Source organism: Schistocerca serialis, chromosome 4 (genome assembly GCF_023864345.2).
Source record: "Schistocerca serialis cubense isolate TAMUIC-IGC-003099 chromosome 4, iqSchSeri2.2, whole genome shotgun sequence".
Classification (NCBI taxonomy): Eukaryota; Metazoa; Arthropoda; class Insecta; order Orthoptera; family Acrididae; genus Schistocerca; species Schistocerca serialis.
This window is the reverse complement of record NC_064641.1, coordinates 966,179,793-966,196,023: the sequence shown is the minus strand read 5'-3', so window position 1 is coordinate 966,196,023 and position 16,231 is coordinate 966,179,793.

Genomic DNA, 16,231 nt, shown 5'->3' with positions numbered 1-16,231 from the left:
AACTAACACAGAAATTGCGTCGCTATGGAATACTACGGGTTCTATGGCTTCACCTTCTAAATCGTGTCACGTTTCTATGTAAACGACAGGATCCTCTTTTAAGATACGAGTATCTCCTTTCCGATGCACTATTCCTTCTTTACTGCATGCCTCACTTCCTCACATTGACGAATTAACACAGAAATTACGTCGCTATGCTATACTATGGGTTCTATGACTTCTCCTTCTAAATCGAGTACCGTTTCTATGGAAACGACAGCATTTTCTTTTGGGATACGAGTATCTCCTTTCCCATGCACTATACCTTGTTTACTGCACCCCTCGCTCCCTCACAATGACGAACTAACACAGAAATTGCGTCGCTATGGAATACTACGGGTTCTATGACTTCTCCTTCTAAATCGAGTAACGTTCCTATGGAAACGACAGGATTTTCTTTTGTGATACGACTATCTCCTTTCCGATGCACTATACATACTTTACTGCTTCCCTCGCTCAATCACATTAATGAATTAACACAGATATTATGTCGCTATGATATACTATCGGTTCTATTACTACTCCATCTAAATCGAGTAACGTTTCTATGGAAATGACAGGATTTTCTTTTGGGATTCGAGTATCTCCTTTCCCATGGACTATACCTTCTTTACTGCATCCCTCGCTTCCTCATAGTGACGAATTAACACAGAAATTGCGTCGCTATGAAATACTATGGTTTCTATGACTTATCCTTCTTAATCGAGTAACGTTTCTATGGAAACGACAGTATTTTCTTTTGGGATACGACCATCTAATTTCCGATGCACTATCCCCTCTGTACTGCATCCCTCGCTCCCACACATTGAGGACGTAACTCACAAATTGCGTCACTATGATATACTATGGGTTCTATGACTTTTCATTCTAAATCGAGTAACGTTTCATTAGAAACGACAGGATTTAATTTTGGGATACGATTATCTCCTTACCGACGCACGTTTCCTTATTTACTGCTTCCCTGGCTCCCTCACACAGACGAATTAGCACAGAAATTGCGTCGCTATGAAATACTATGGGTTCTATGACTTCTCCTTCTAAATCGAGTAACGTTTCTATGGAAACGACAGGATTTTGTTTTGGGATACGAGTATCTCCTTTCCGATGCACTATTCCTTCTTTACTGCATGGCTCGCTCCTTCACATTGACGAATTAACACAGAAATTGCATCGCTATGAGATACTATGGGTTCTATGACTTCTCCTTCTTAATCGAGTAACGTTTCTATGGAAACGACAGGATTTTCTTTTGGAATATGAGTATCTCCTTTCTGATGCATTTTCCCTCTTTACTGCATCCCACGCTCCCTCACATTGACGAATTACCACTGAGATTGCGTTGCTATGAAATACTCTGTGTTCTATGACATCTCCTTCTCAATCGAGTAACGTTTCTATGGTAACGACAGGATTTTCTTTGGGGATACGAACATCTCCATTCCCATGCACTATTCTTTCTGTACTGCATTTCTCGCTCCCTCACATTGTCGAAGTAACTCACAAATTGCGTCGCTATGGAATACTATCGGTTCTATGACATCTCATTCTTAATCGATTAACGTTTCTATGGAAACGACAGGATTTTCTTTTGGAACACGAGTATCTCATTTCCGATGCACTATTCCTTCTTTACTGCATTCCTCGCTCCCTCACATTGACGAATTAATACAGACTTTGCGTCGCTATGAAATTCTATGGGTTCTATGACTTCTCCTTCGAAATCGAGTAACGTTTCTATGGAAACGAAAGGATTTTCTTTTGAGGTACGAGTATCTCCGTTCCTACGCACTATTCCTTCCTTACTGCATCCCTCGCTCCCCCACTTTGACGAATTACCACTTAGATTGCGTCGCTATGAAATACTATGTGTTCTATGACATCTCCTTCTAAATCGAGTAACGCTTCAATTGAAATGACAGGATTTTCTTTTGGATACGAGTATCTCCTTTCCGATGCGCTATGCCTTCTTTACTGCATCTCTGGCTCCCTCATATTGCCAAATTATCACAGATAATGCGTCGCTATGGAATACTATTTGTTCTCTGACTTTTCCTTCTAAATCGAGTAACGTTTCTATGGAAACGACAGAATTTTCTTTTGGGATACGAGTATCTCCTTTCCGATGCAGTATTCCTTCTTAACTGCATTTCTCGCTCCCTCACATTGACGAATTAACACAGAATTTGCGTCGCTATGAAATGCTATGGGTTCTATGACTTCCCCTTCTAAATCGAATAGTGTCTCTATGGAAACGACAGAATTTTCTTTTGGGATACGAGTATCTCCTTTCTGATGCCCTATACCTTCTTTTCTGCATCCCTCGCTCTCTCACATTGACGAATTAACACAGAAATTGCATCGCTATGAAATACTACGGGTTCTACATCTTTTGCTTCCAAATCGAGTAACGTTTCTATCTATCAGACGGGATTTTCGATTTGGATACGACTATCTAATTTTTGATGCACTACTCCTTTTTTACTGTATCCCTGCTCCCTCACACTGACGAATTAACACAGAAATCGGGTCGCTATGGAATACTATGGGTTCTATGACTTCTCTCACTAAATCGCGTAATGTTTCTATGGAAATGATAGGATTTTCTTTTGGGATACGAGTATCTGCTTTCCGATGCACTATTCCTTCTTTGCTGATTCCCTCGCTCCCTCACCTTGACGAATAAACACAGAAATTACGTCGCTATGAAATACTATGTGTTCTATGACGACTCCTTCTAAATCGAGTAACGTTTCTATGGAAACGACAGGATTTACTTTGGGATACGACTATCTCCTTTCCCTATGCCCTATTCCTTCTTTTCTGCATCCCTGGCTCCCTCACATTGACGAATTAACACAGAAATAGCGTGGCTATTGAATACTATGGGTTCAATGACTTCTCCTAAATCGAGTTACGTTACTACGGATACGACAGGATTTTCTTTTGGGATACGAGTATCTACTTTCCGATGCACTATTCCTTCTTTACTGCATCCCTCGCTCCCTCACATGACGAATTAAGACCGATTTTGCGTCGCTAGGAAATACTATGGGTTCTATGACATCTCCTAGCAACTCGAGTAACGTTTCTATGGAGACGACAGAATTTTCGTTTGGGAACTGACTATCCCCATTCCGATGCACTATTCCTTCTTGACTGCATACCCGGCTCCATCACTTTGACGAACTAACACAGAAATTGCGTCGCCATGGAATACTACGGGTTCTATGGCTTCACCTTCTAAATCGTGTCACGTTTCTATGTAAACGACAGGATTCTCTTTTAAGATACGAGTATCTCCTTTCCCATGCACTATACCTTGTTTACTGCATCCCTCGTTTCCTCAAAGTGACGAATCAACACAGAAAGTACGTCGCTATGAAGTACTATGTGTTTTATGACCTATCCTTCTAAATCGAGTAACGTTTCTATGGAAACGACAGGATTTTCTTTTGGGATATGAGTGTCTCCTTTCCAATGCACAATCCTCCTTTACTGAACCCCTCGCTGCCTCACATTGACGAATTAACACAGAAATTGCGTCGCTATGGAATACTATGGGTTCTATGACTTCTCCTTCTAAATCGAGTAACGTTTCTATGGAAACGAAAGGATTTTCTTTTGGGATACGGCTATCTCCTTTCCTATGCACTCTTCGTCCTTTACTGCATCCCTCGCTCCATCACATTGACGAATTAACGCAGATATTGCGTCGCTATGAACTACTATGGGTTCTATGTCTTCTCATTCTAAATCGAGTAACGTTTCAATAGAAACGACAGGATTTTCTTTTGGGATACGAGTATCTCCTCTCCGAAGCACTATTCCTTCCTTACTACATCCCTTGGTCCCTCATATAGACGAATTAACACAGAAATTGCGTCGCTCTGAAATACTATGTGTTCTTTGACTTCTCCTTTTAAATCGAATAACGTTTCAATTAAAACTGCAGGATTTTGTTTTGGACACGAGTATTTCCTTTCCGATGCACTATACCTTCTTTACTACATCCCTCGATCCCTCACATTGACGAATTAACACAGAAAATGCGTCTCTATGAAATACTATGGGTTCTATGACTTCTCCTTCTAAACCAAGTAATGCTTCTATGGAAACGACTTTATTTTCTTTTGGGATGGGTCTATCTCCTATCCGATGCACTATTCCTTCCCTACTGCTTCCCTAGCTCTCTCACATTGACGAATTAACAAAGAAATTGCGTCGCTATGGAATACTATGGGTTCTATGACTTCTCCTACTAAATCGCGTAACGTTTCTATGGATATGATAGGATTTTCTTTTGGGATACGAGTATCTCCTTTCCGATGCACTATTCCTTCTTTGCCGCATCCCTCGCTCCCTCATATAGACGAATTAACACAGAAATTGCGTCGCTATGAAATGCTATGGGTTCTATGACTTCTCCTTCTAAATCGAGTAACGTTCCTATGGAAACGACAGGATTTTCTTTTGTGATACGACTATGTCCTTTCCGATGCACTATACATACTTTACTGCATCCCTCCCTCAATCACATTAATGAATTAACACAGATATTACGTCGCTATGATATACTATCGGTTCTATTACTACTCCATCTAAATCGAGTAACGTTTCTATGGAAATGACAGGATTTTCTTTTGGGATTCGAGTATCTCCTTTCCCATGCACTATACCTTCTTTACTGCATCCTATAAAATAAATAAAATAAATAAAAAAAGTAAATATTGTTTTTTTAAATATGTTAATTATTCTATCTGTATGATGGTGATTGTGGTTGCAATTGTGTTCGCTTATCTGGAACGTGGACGTTTGATTATTCGTTATCAGACGCTTGACAATGGCTTTTTCGTAAAGGCAATGTTACTCGTAGTTGACCGTGAAATAAAACTGAATAATCGGACTTCGTAATTAAATCGTTTCCAAAGACTGCTGCGGTAGGTGCGGACTCATAATCTAAATCTCAGTATTACAATAATTTGCCAGCCATGCCAATACGTCGTACAGAGGTGATTGTCTACTAAACATAAAAAAGTTACACAGTTAGTTAAATCAGATATATTCAATGAATAAGCCTACAGTTCATAATCCTACTTACTTTTATAAATATAAATTCTTTACAGAATCGAGTGCCTAGTGTGGTTGCAACTCGCAGTATTCTTCTATAACATGAAATATGGCGGTGTGCCAGACAATAAAATAAAATACGTGCTTCTCGCACCACTTCAACCAGAGCTCTCTCTTTCTTAAACAAACATAAGAGTAACGTAATTGTGCTTTTGTTTTATCAGCGACACAGCGCTGCAGTTGTGTGCCATAGGCTTTATTTATTTGTCACTGATTATTTATTTAATTAATTTTTCGCGTTTCCGAGGAAACTCATGCTCGGCTTGCAAATGTGCCTTTATATTGCCCCCTGAATTGCGAGGCGAAAGGACACACCTGCAGGCGAGCAATTCAACTAAAGGCACAAGAAAATCTAAGTTATCTACAACTATTTACATGACTTACATTACACATTATACACATTATATACAAAATTTGAATGACGCGGGTGCGCCGTAAAAGTTCTAATGTTGGCAGATAGAGTGTGCGCATGCGCAGAAGCATCTGTGTAACTGCGGGACTGCCGTTATATCGTACAGTTAGATCACGCGGCACAGTATTGCAGTTCATATTGTTCGTGTGCGCGCGTTTTTCAGTCGTTGCACAAAGAAAATATTCAACCAAGATTACATATGAAGACTACATTCTATGTCAGGTAACTTAGTTTTAAATTTACAATATTTGTTATAACACAATACAAGTTTTTTGATCACAGTAACATCGTTGTATAACAACGTGATTAATACATAAGCGTGTCCATTTCTCATTTCCATTATAGTCGTAGTGATGCAGTTCGTTGTGACTAAAAGCATTGCTTATTACAGATCAGACGTGACCCGTCGAGTAATTGGTCCATGTGCTGTTCGTTTTTTACATTCCGTGGAAGCTTGGTTGCAGAACCTCGGACGGCACATAGCGGGCGTCGATCCTTGGACAGTCCAGGTAAGAGTGTCCGTCACATTTCGAGAACATTTCATTCCCTGAAGTTCCAACCGAAATTCTTCCACCCGTCGTGTTGTTTTCTGGACAGGCACTTTGTGTCCATTTAATCCAGTTAACATCTTGAAGTTGGGTACTGTAGTAATATCACTAGACGATGCACGAATTATGCACTTCACATTTTCAGTTTTTTGCTGAATATAGCTCACCTAAATGTTCGTAGTTATTAATCAAGGAAATCGTTCATCGCGTTTACATAGATACGCTGCATAATGAATGGCATTAACAGTTTCTTTCACATAGGTTTCCGCGTAGTTGCAGAGTTAGTAATGTTCGTTAATGTCCGTGAACAGTGGTTCACTATGCAATGTCTTTTTTTGGCACTCGTTTTGTTCAAATTTTTACATAGTAACAGTTGCACTATACATCAGTTAAAAAAAATAAGTAATTATACATACACACGTCACATATTTTCTTAGCATAAACATAATATAGTTGCACATAAACATGTTTACATCATCATTACATCGCTATAGGTTATTACATTGTGTCACATTTGATTACATGAATTGCAGATATTTACATCCTCTTTAGCGGTTTTGCTGGGATATTATCGATGTTTTTTTGTGATGTCATCTGAAATTAAGATAGGTTAGACACAACATTCATTACATCAGTAGGCAAGACCAGGCGTTTTCTCTACTCAATAAATATTCAAAATAGTAGGAGAGAGAAAATGTTCGATTCCTCGCATTTTGTGCGTGTGTGTAGAGTGTCTGTGTGGCCTTGACTACTGATAGATGCTTTTCGTGTTGAGAGATGTGTGTCTAATCTATTTCTCAAAGTAAAAGATCGCTTCACAGATGACGTCTGTCAGTTCGTCAGGTGTCACACCAAGTCAGTGGTACCTTCAGTAACAAATGTTCCGTGAAAAATTAATATGTCATCCACTGCTACGTAATCATAAATTTTACTTTAATATTCCGTCTTTCAGGTGGAGGCGTGCGCTGAAAGAAGAGTTCTTCTGTCTTCAACTGCGTCACTGGAACCGCTGAAATGAAAATTTCTATACTACTTATTATCTGTGTTGTAACAACAGAGTTTTTCGAGTTGCTTAGCAATATTTTGATGGGTATGACTTTGACATTATTCAGCATGAAATGCTCTAAGATCTCGGTGTGGGTATAGCCCAATAATTTTGTTAGTTCTAGGATGTTGTAACAGATACGAACCAGGATGGGGTATGTTAACAATTATATACGGTCCTTCATATAGCAGACGCCACTTAGCGTTGCGTCGTTTGAGTGCTACAGATTTATGATGAGTATGAAGTAGTACAAGCATTCCTACGTCGAATTTTTGTTTTCTTTTTATTATGTTTCTGTGATGTTTGTTTCATATTTGTGCGTAATGTGTCAATGTAGTCAATACTTCTTTTATTTTCTGTTCAGGTGTGATTTCCTTGTCCGACAACTTAGGTAATGGTTCTATCCACTGATCGTTCTGTTTGCAATTGAACATGATCTCGTTAGGAGTGTAATTCGTATCGTAAATATTTAAGTTATTGTGTACGTCTTCGAAAAGACTTAGGTAGGTCACCCAATTAGTATGTTTTGATGAAATATAGGTCCTCATGAATCGATTTAATTCTCGGAAAAGTCTCTCAGTCGCGTTACATTGTGGACTAAACCTCGAAATAAATATACTTTTGATGTTATTGTCCTTCAAGAAATTTCTCCATTTGTACCCAGAGTAGTATGCTGCATTATCTGATAGAATTGCTTTAGGTTTTCCCACGTGCGTCAGGTAATCACTTGAGAATCTTCGTATTATAGCATTTGCAGTGGCGGATTTTAAAGCATAAAGTTTTACATGTTAAGAAAATATATCGTAAAAAGCTAAGATATATTTGACGCCTCCAGAGCTTGCTGGATGCGGTCCACTGATGTCAGTACACAGAATTTCCAGGGGTTTACTAGGTAAAATAGAATGTAAATCTGTTTTTGTGGATAAATTCTGAGGTTTTGATTTTTTGACAACAAGTAGATGACTACAATAAGGTGAGGTGGATGGTTCAATGACCTTCCAGTCTAACATTTGTTTTTATTCTTGCCACACAGCAGGTCGTTGAGATAACGGTACGTTATATGTCTTATGGTAGAAGATCTTGTGAGGCTTAACTTCAATCTTGTACACATACGTGTTGATAACACCTAATCGTATGGTAAAAACTTGTAAATATTTGGATAACACTTCCTGTAGTTTTATACGTTCATGTACACTGAGAGCTGTAGCTTCACTTATTCACTTATCTTATGATCAAGCAATGTTTTCAAGTCCATTAGCTCTGTGTCAGATGAGTGTGTTTGCATGTCTTGAATGTCATTGTGAAGTACTAACTGAACCTTGTACCCTGTACAGTGTTTGTCATGCTTTAGAGTTCTCCTGTCCAAATCAATAATAATTACACTGCTTTTATTATTTAAAATACATTTACCTTTGGAGAAGTCTATAATGCAGTCCTTCTCGCTCATAATATCTATTCCTAATATGCAATTTGTCACAAGGTTTTGTACAACCAGGAATGGCCATTGTACGGTTCCATTACCTATTTTAACGTTTACAAAAACTTGCTTCGTAACCCTACATGACTTATTACCTAGTGCAGTAGTTATTTTACAATTTTGGGCAGGAAACTCAGGCACAGGTTCCAATTCACACATCTTTTTATAGAAATTAAAAGACAAAACGCTTACAGCTGCACCTGTATCTAGGATAATGGTAGTTGGAATCCCACCTACTACACCAGTAGTAGATGCTAAAACAATTTCATTTGTGTTTAAACGACATTGTGTACTGTCTTGTAAAAGTTCATCTGATATATTGTTATTGTGGTTGTATCTTATAAATAAAACAGGTAGTTTTTGTTTAGAATTACTCGGCATATCATAATTCTGTTGTTCAAGTGTGGTGTCAAATAACTGATTAACATTGAAGTCGCCCCCCAAGAATTCTTCAGCCACGACCTGGGGCAAAGTAGTGACTGTTTCTAGTTTGTTGGATTATCATTTGTACTAGGTACTGACACAGATTGAGGTTGTGCATCAGGTGTCATTTCTATTATATTCACATTCGGATATTGCCTATTATGATCTCCAAACTTTTGCGGTTGTTGTTGCTGTTGCGCATTATAACTTACCTGTCGATCGTAAGGTATGCTCCAATTTTGACCTGGTGGCTGCTGTGGTAAAGCAGAGTTTGAATGAAAGTACTGATCGTTACGAGTCCAACCTTGATGCTGTCTTGGCTCGTAGTTATTATTATTTCTATTTCTGTTTGTGTTTTTGTTATTACCTTTGTATCCGTTGTTACCGTTGTAGTTATTACCGCGGTGCCTTTTGTATGGATTGCCGCATGAAATGTTATTACTGTTGTAACTATTGTTTGCATTGGAATACGCGTGTTGATTTTGATTTCCGTACTGAGACAGCATGTGAGTTTGCTGTTTTTGTTGTACCGCGTATCCAACTGTGGGCGCGCCAGAATTGTGTTGGCAAGCCTGTATGTTTTGCATACCACTAGTGTAAACATTGTGGCTGCTGTTTTGCCGCGCGAAGCGCTGATCTTCAAGTAACATGTCAACCGAATCTAAAGCTGATAAAAAATAATCTGAATCGTCATCCGGGATATGTAGGAGTTTTTCTTTAATGTTGAAAGGCAATTTGGCCTTCAACGCACGGAGTATATCACGCGTTGCGACTGGTTCGTCTAAAAAATGTCCCATGTTCAAGTATTTTTCAAAATATCTGCGTAAGTTACCATTTTTACTGTTACAAGTTTCAGGTTCTAAAATTTGTCTTCTGAGTCGCTCCTGGACGGATTGCGACCGGAATTTGTTCAGAATAGCACGCTCAAACTCACTGTACGTGGTACATACGTCAGCTTGACTGTATGCCCAGACAGCTGCATCGCCTTGGATGTAACCGACAATATATGAAATCTTTTTCCGGTCACTCCAAGTGCGTGGAAATGCGTTACTAAAAGATTTAAGAAAAATCACCGGATGAATGGTTCGTTTTTCTGGGATAAAAATCTGAAATTGCCTGTGTTTCATTAAGCTTTCATCTTCCTTCGCATTGTGATATGGATTTATTCCACTGTAATTACTGGTATGTTCAGCTGGCGAGTAATTACGATAATGTTGCTGTGGTTTACCATGATAATAGCTTGTGTTTGTGTTTCCACATCGTGGTATGTGTTGTAGTCGTGGTGTGTTTTGTTCTTGTGTATTTGTCGTGTGCGGAATGTGTGTATCATACTCGAATGTATATTGGTTTCTGAACTGTACATTTTGACTGATATTTTCGTCACATTGAGACTGTAGTTGATCGGTGAATTGTCTCATGGGTGCTGTGACGGATTGTACTGCGTCACTGATCAGCTGTTTGTTATTAGTAATGTATTGCGCTGCAGACTAGTGCACAATTGTTGGTACATTTTCACGTAAGCATCTATCAAAATGTCTGTCTTTGTTCTCAACCCAATCATGAAATTCTTTATTAATATTTTGAAAATGAGCTGTGGCATCTGATTGTAAGATGTCAGTCAGGTGTTGTTCAACATTGTCAAATTTATTCTGTACGTCAGTAATTCGTTTTTCAAGGTTGTCATGTACTGAAGGATATGTTTGAATTTGTTCAGTAAGAACTTCACACGTGACATTAAGGTTTTTTACTTGTGTCTGTAAAAGTGCTACGTCAGTTGTAGTCTTTTCTTGTCTCGTATTGAGCTGGGAAAATTTAGTACTGAGTTCGGTCATCTGTTTGGTCAGTGTGGCGTCTATAAGTTCCACACGTTTACACAAAGTGTCATTACCTATCTAGATTGCTATGAGATCAGATTTGATTTCGTCATTTTGTGTTTTTAACTGTTCATTTAAGGTTGCCATGTTTTCGGCGTTTTGTTTCATTAGCATTTGTAACATGTCGGCAATGTTTACCGTTTGCAAGGTCTCTGCCCCCGCCGCGTCATTAGACGTGACGTCATGCATTAACATGGGCTCTGATTGAGATTTCGAAATTTTTGTAGTGGACGGCCTATTGTCAAAATTTTCGTCAACACTTGCGTCAATGTTTGATGAATCGTCACTACCGGTTGCTGTCGTAAAGTCATTTTCTAACACTTGTCTCACGTCCGTGTCGGATTGCGTCTGAATAGTACGTCCTTGCTGTTCCATTTTTGCGTATTGTTTTCTAGTTATTACCATGCCACACGTGATATATGTTTCAAGAAAATTTTTGACACTGGTTTTAAAATAAAATGTAGTTGAGCATGAATCGCTCGTAGCAACAATGGCTGTCTGTTAATTTAAAAATATAAACTGAATATGAGATTATTGGTAATGGCTGCTGGCCATGTTACATGATATCGTACAGAAGTCGGCCATATTGTACACTCGTGTATTGGTATTGTTGCATACGTTATTGTTTAGGGAAAAGTACTGAGAATGAAATTTATCACTGAAACTGTTATGCAGAAAAGAAACACTACAGAATTTACTGAAAAGCTAATACACTGAATTATACGTCTGGTCAAGCCTACCAATGCAAAGATGCTGCGTTTTACCTTATTTTGCTGGAAGTTTCATTGCGTCTTCCCGCAAAATTTCAGAATTGGAAAATATCTTCAGATTTTGTTATCTCTCATACATTGACGTCCAGGTCCAGAAAGTTGATTTTTTACATGAAACAAAGAGAACAATGTAACAAATGACAAAATAACAAGTCCGACACGCAGTCGCCAATATAAAATAAATAAAATAAATTTAAAAAATGTTGTTATTTAGATATTGATAATTCTATCTGTATGATGGTGATTGTGATTGCAATTGGATTTGCTTATCTGGGACGTGGACGTTTGATTATTCGTTATTAGACGCTTGACAATGGCTTTTTCATAAAGGCAATGTTACTCGTAGTTGACCGTGAATTAAACTGAATAATCGGACTTCGTAATTAAATCGTTTCCAAAGACTGCTGCGGTAGGTGCGGACTCATAATCTAAATCTCAATATTACAATAATTTGCCAGCCATGCCAATACGTCGTACAGAGGTGATTGTCTACTAAACATAAAAAAGTTACACAGTTAGTTAAATCAGATATATTCAATGAATAAGCCTACAGTTCATAATCCTACTTACTTTTATAAATATAAATTCTTTATAGAATCGAGTGCCTAGTGTGGTTGCAACTCGCAGTATTCTTCTATTACATGAAATATGGCGGTATGCCAGACAATAAAATAAAATACGTGCTTCTCGCACCACTTCAACCAGAGCTCTCTGCCTCTCTTAATCAAAACATAAGAGTAACGTAATTGTGCTTTTGTTTTATCAGCGACACAGCGCTGCAGTTGTGTGCCATCGGCTTTATTTATTTGTCACTGATTATTTATTTAATTAATATTTCGCGTTTCCGAGGAAACTCAAGCTCGGCATGCAAATGTGCCTTTATAATCCCTCGCTTCCTCATAGTGGCGAATTAACACAGAAATTGCGTCGCTATGAAATACTAAGGTTTCTATGACTTATCCTTCTTAATCGAGTAACGTTTCTATGGAAACGACAGTATTTTCTTTTGGGATACGACCATCTAATTTCCGATGCACTATCCCCTCTGTACTGCATCCCTCGCTCCCTCACATTGAGGACGTAACTCACAAATTGCGTCGCTATGAAATACTATGGGTTCTATGACTTCTCCTTCTAAACCAAGTAATGCTTCTATGGAAACGACTTTATTTTCTTTTGGGATGCGTCTATCTCCTATCCGAGGCACTATTCCTTCCCTACTGCTTCCCTAGCTCCCTCACATTGACGAATTAACAAAGAAATTGCGTCGCTATGGAATACTATGGGTTCTATGACTTCTCCTACTAAATCGCGTAACGTTTCTATGGATATGATAGGATTTTTTTTGGGGATACGAGTATCTCCTTTCCGATGCACTATTCCTTCTTTGCAGCATCCCTCGCTCCCTCATATAGACGAATTAACACAGAAATTGCGTCGCTATGAAATGCTATGGGTTCTATGACTTCTCCTTCTAAATCGAGTAACGTTCCTATGGAAACGACAGGATTTTCTTTTGTGATACGACTATCTCCTTTCCGATGCACTATACATACTTTACTGCATCCCTCGCTCAATCACATTAATGAATTAACACAGATATTACGTCGCTATGATATACTATCGGTTCTATTACTACTCCATCTAAATCGAGTAACGTTTCTATGGAAATGACAGGATTTTCTTTTGGGATTCGAGTATCTCCTTTCCTATGCACTATACCTTCTTTACTGCATCCTATAAAATAAATAAAATAAATAAAAAAAATAAATGTTGTTATTTTAAATATGTTAATTATTCTATCTGTATGATGGTGATTGTGATTGCAATTGTGTTCGCTTATCTGGAACGTGGACGTTTGATTATTCGTTATCAGACGCTTGACAATGGCTTTTTCGTAAAGGCAATGTTACTCGTAGTTGACCGTGAAATAAAACTGAATAATCGGACTTCGTAATTAAATCGTTTCCAAAGACTGCTGCGGTAGGTGCGGACTCATAATCTAAATCTCAGTATTACAATAATTTGCCAGCCATGCCAATACGTCGTACAGAGGTGATTGTCTACTAAACATAAAAAAGTTACACAGTTAGTTAAATCAGATATATTCAATGAATAAGCCTACAGTTCATAATCCTACTTACTTTTATAAATATAAATTCTTTACAGAATCGACTGCCTAGTGTGGTTGCAACTCGCAGTATTCTTCTATAACATGAAATATGGCGGTGTGCCAGACAATAAAATAATATACGTGCTTCTCGCACCACTTCTACCAGAGCTCTCTCTTTCTTAAACAAACATAAGAGTAACGTAATTGTGCTTTTGTTTTATCAGCGACACAGCGCTGCAGTTGTGTGCTATAGGCTTTATTTATTTGTCACTGATTATTTATTTAATTAATTTTTCGCGTTTCCGAGGAAACTCACGCTCGGCTTGCAAATGTGCCTTTATATTGCCCCCTGAATTGCGAGGCGAAAGGACACACCTGCAGGCGAGCAATTCACCTAAAGGCACAAGAAAATCTAAGTTATCTACAACTATTTACATGACTTACATTACACATTATACACATTATATACATAATTTGAATAACGCGGGTGCGCCGTAAAAGTTCCAATGGTGGCAGATAGAGTGCGCGCATGCGCAGAAGCGTCTGTGTAACTGCGGGACTGCCGTTATATCGTACAGTTAGATCACGCGGCACAGTATTGCAGTTCATATTGTTCGTGTGCGCGCGTTTTTCAGTCGTTGCACAAAGAAAATATTCAACCAAGATTACATATGAAGACTACATTCTAATGTAGGTAACTTAGTTTTAAATTTACAATATTTGTTATAACACAATACAACTTAGATTGTTGAATGTTCTTAGTTACATAGTATTGTTTTGAAATACTTCAAAGAAAAATGTCCGTATTTTTCAGGTGCGTTGACCTATACACGTTGTTGTTGTTGTGGTCTTCGGTCCTGAGACTGGTTTGATGCAGCTCTCCATGCTACTCTATCCTGTGCAAGCTTTTTCATCTCCCAGTACCTACTGCAACCTACATCCTTCTGAATCTGCTTAGTGTATTCATCTCTTGGTCTCCCTCTACGATTTTTACCCTCCACGCTGCCCTCCAATACTAAATTGGTGATCCCTTGATGCCTCAGAACATGTCCTACCAACCGATCCCTTCTTCTGGTCAAGTTGTGCCACAAACTTCTCTTCTCCCCAATCCTATTCAATACTTCCTCATTAGTTATGTGATCTACCCATCTAATCTTCAGCATTCTTCTGTAGCACCACATTTCGAAAGCTTCTATTCTCTTCTTGTCCAAACTATTTATCGTCCATGTTTCACTTCCATACATGGCTACACTCCATACGAATACTTTCAGAAATGACTTCCTGACACTTAAATCAATACTGGATGTTAACAAATTTCTCTTCTTCAGAAACGCTTTCCTTGCCATTGCCAGCCTACATTTTATATCCTCTCTACTTCGACCATCATCAGTTATTTTGCTCCCCAAATAGCAAAACTCCTTTACTACTTTAAGTGCCTCATTTCCTAATCTAATTCCCTCAGCATCACCCGACTTAATTAGACTACATTCCATTATCCTTGTTTTGCTTTTGTTGATGTTCATCTTATATCCACCTTTCAAGACACTGTCCATTCCATTCAACTGCTCTTCCAAGTCCTTTGCTGTCTCTGACAGAATTACAATGTCATCGGCGAACCTCAAAGTTTTTATTTCTTCTCCATGAATTTTAATACCTACCCCAAATTTTTCTTTTGTTTCCTTTACTGCTTGCTCAATATACAGATTGAACAACATCGGGGAGAGGCTACAACCCTGTCTTACTCCCTTCCCAACCACTGCTTCCCTTTCATGTCCCTCGACTCTTATAACTGCCATCTGGTTTCTGTACAAATTGTAAATAGCCTTTCGCTCCCTGTATTTTACCCCTGCCACCTTCAGAATTTGAGAGTATTCCAGTCAACATTGTCAAAAGCTTTCTCTAAGTCTACAAATGCTAGAAACGTAGGTTTGCCTTTCCTTAATCTTTCTTCTAAGATAAGTCGTAAGGTCAGTATTGCCTCACTTGTTCCAACATTTCTACGGAATCCAAACTGATCTTCCCCGAGGTTGGCTTCTACTAGTTTTTCCATTCGTCTGTAAAGAATTCGTGTTAGTATTTTGCAGCTGTGACTTATTAAGCTGATAGTTCGGTAATTTTCACATCTGTCAACACCTGCTTTCTTTGGGATTGGAATTATTATATTCTTCTTGAAGTCTGAGGGTATTTTGCCTGTTTCATACATCTTGCTCACCAGATGGTAGAGTTTTGTCAGGACTGGCTCTCCCACGGCCGTCAGTAGTTCCAATGGAATATTGTCTACTCCGGGGGCCTTGTTTCGACTCAGGTCTTTCAGTGCTCTGTCAAACTCTTCACGCAGTATCGTATCTCCCATTTCATCTTCATCTACATCCTCTTCCATTTCCATAACATTGTCCTCAAGTA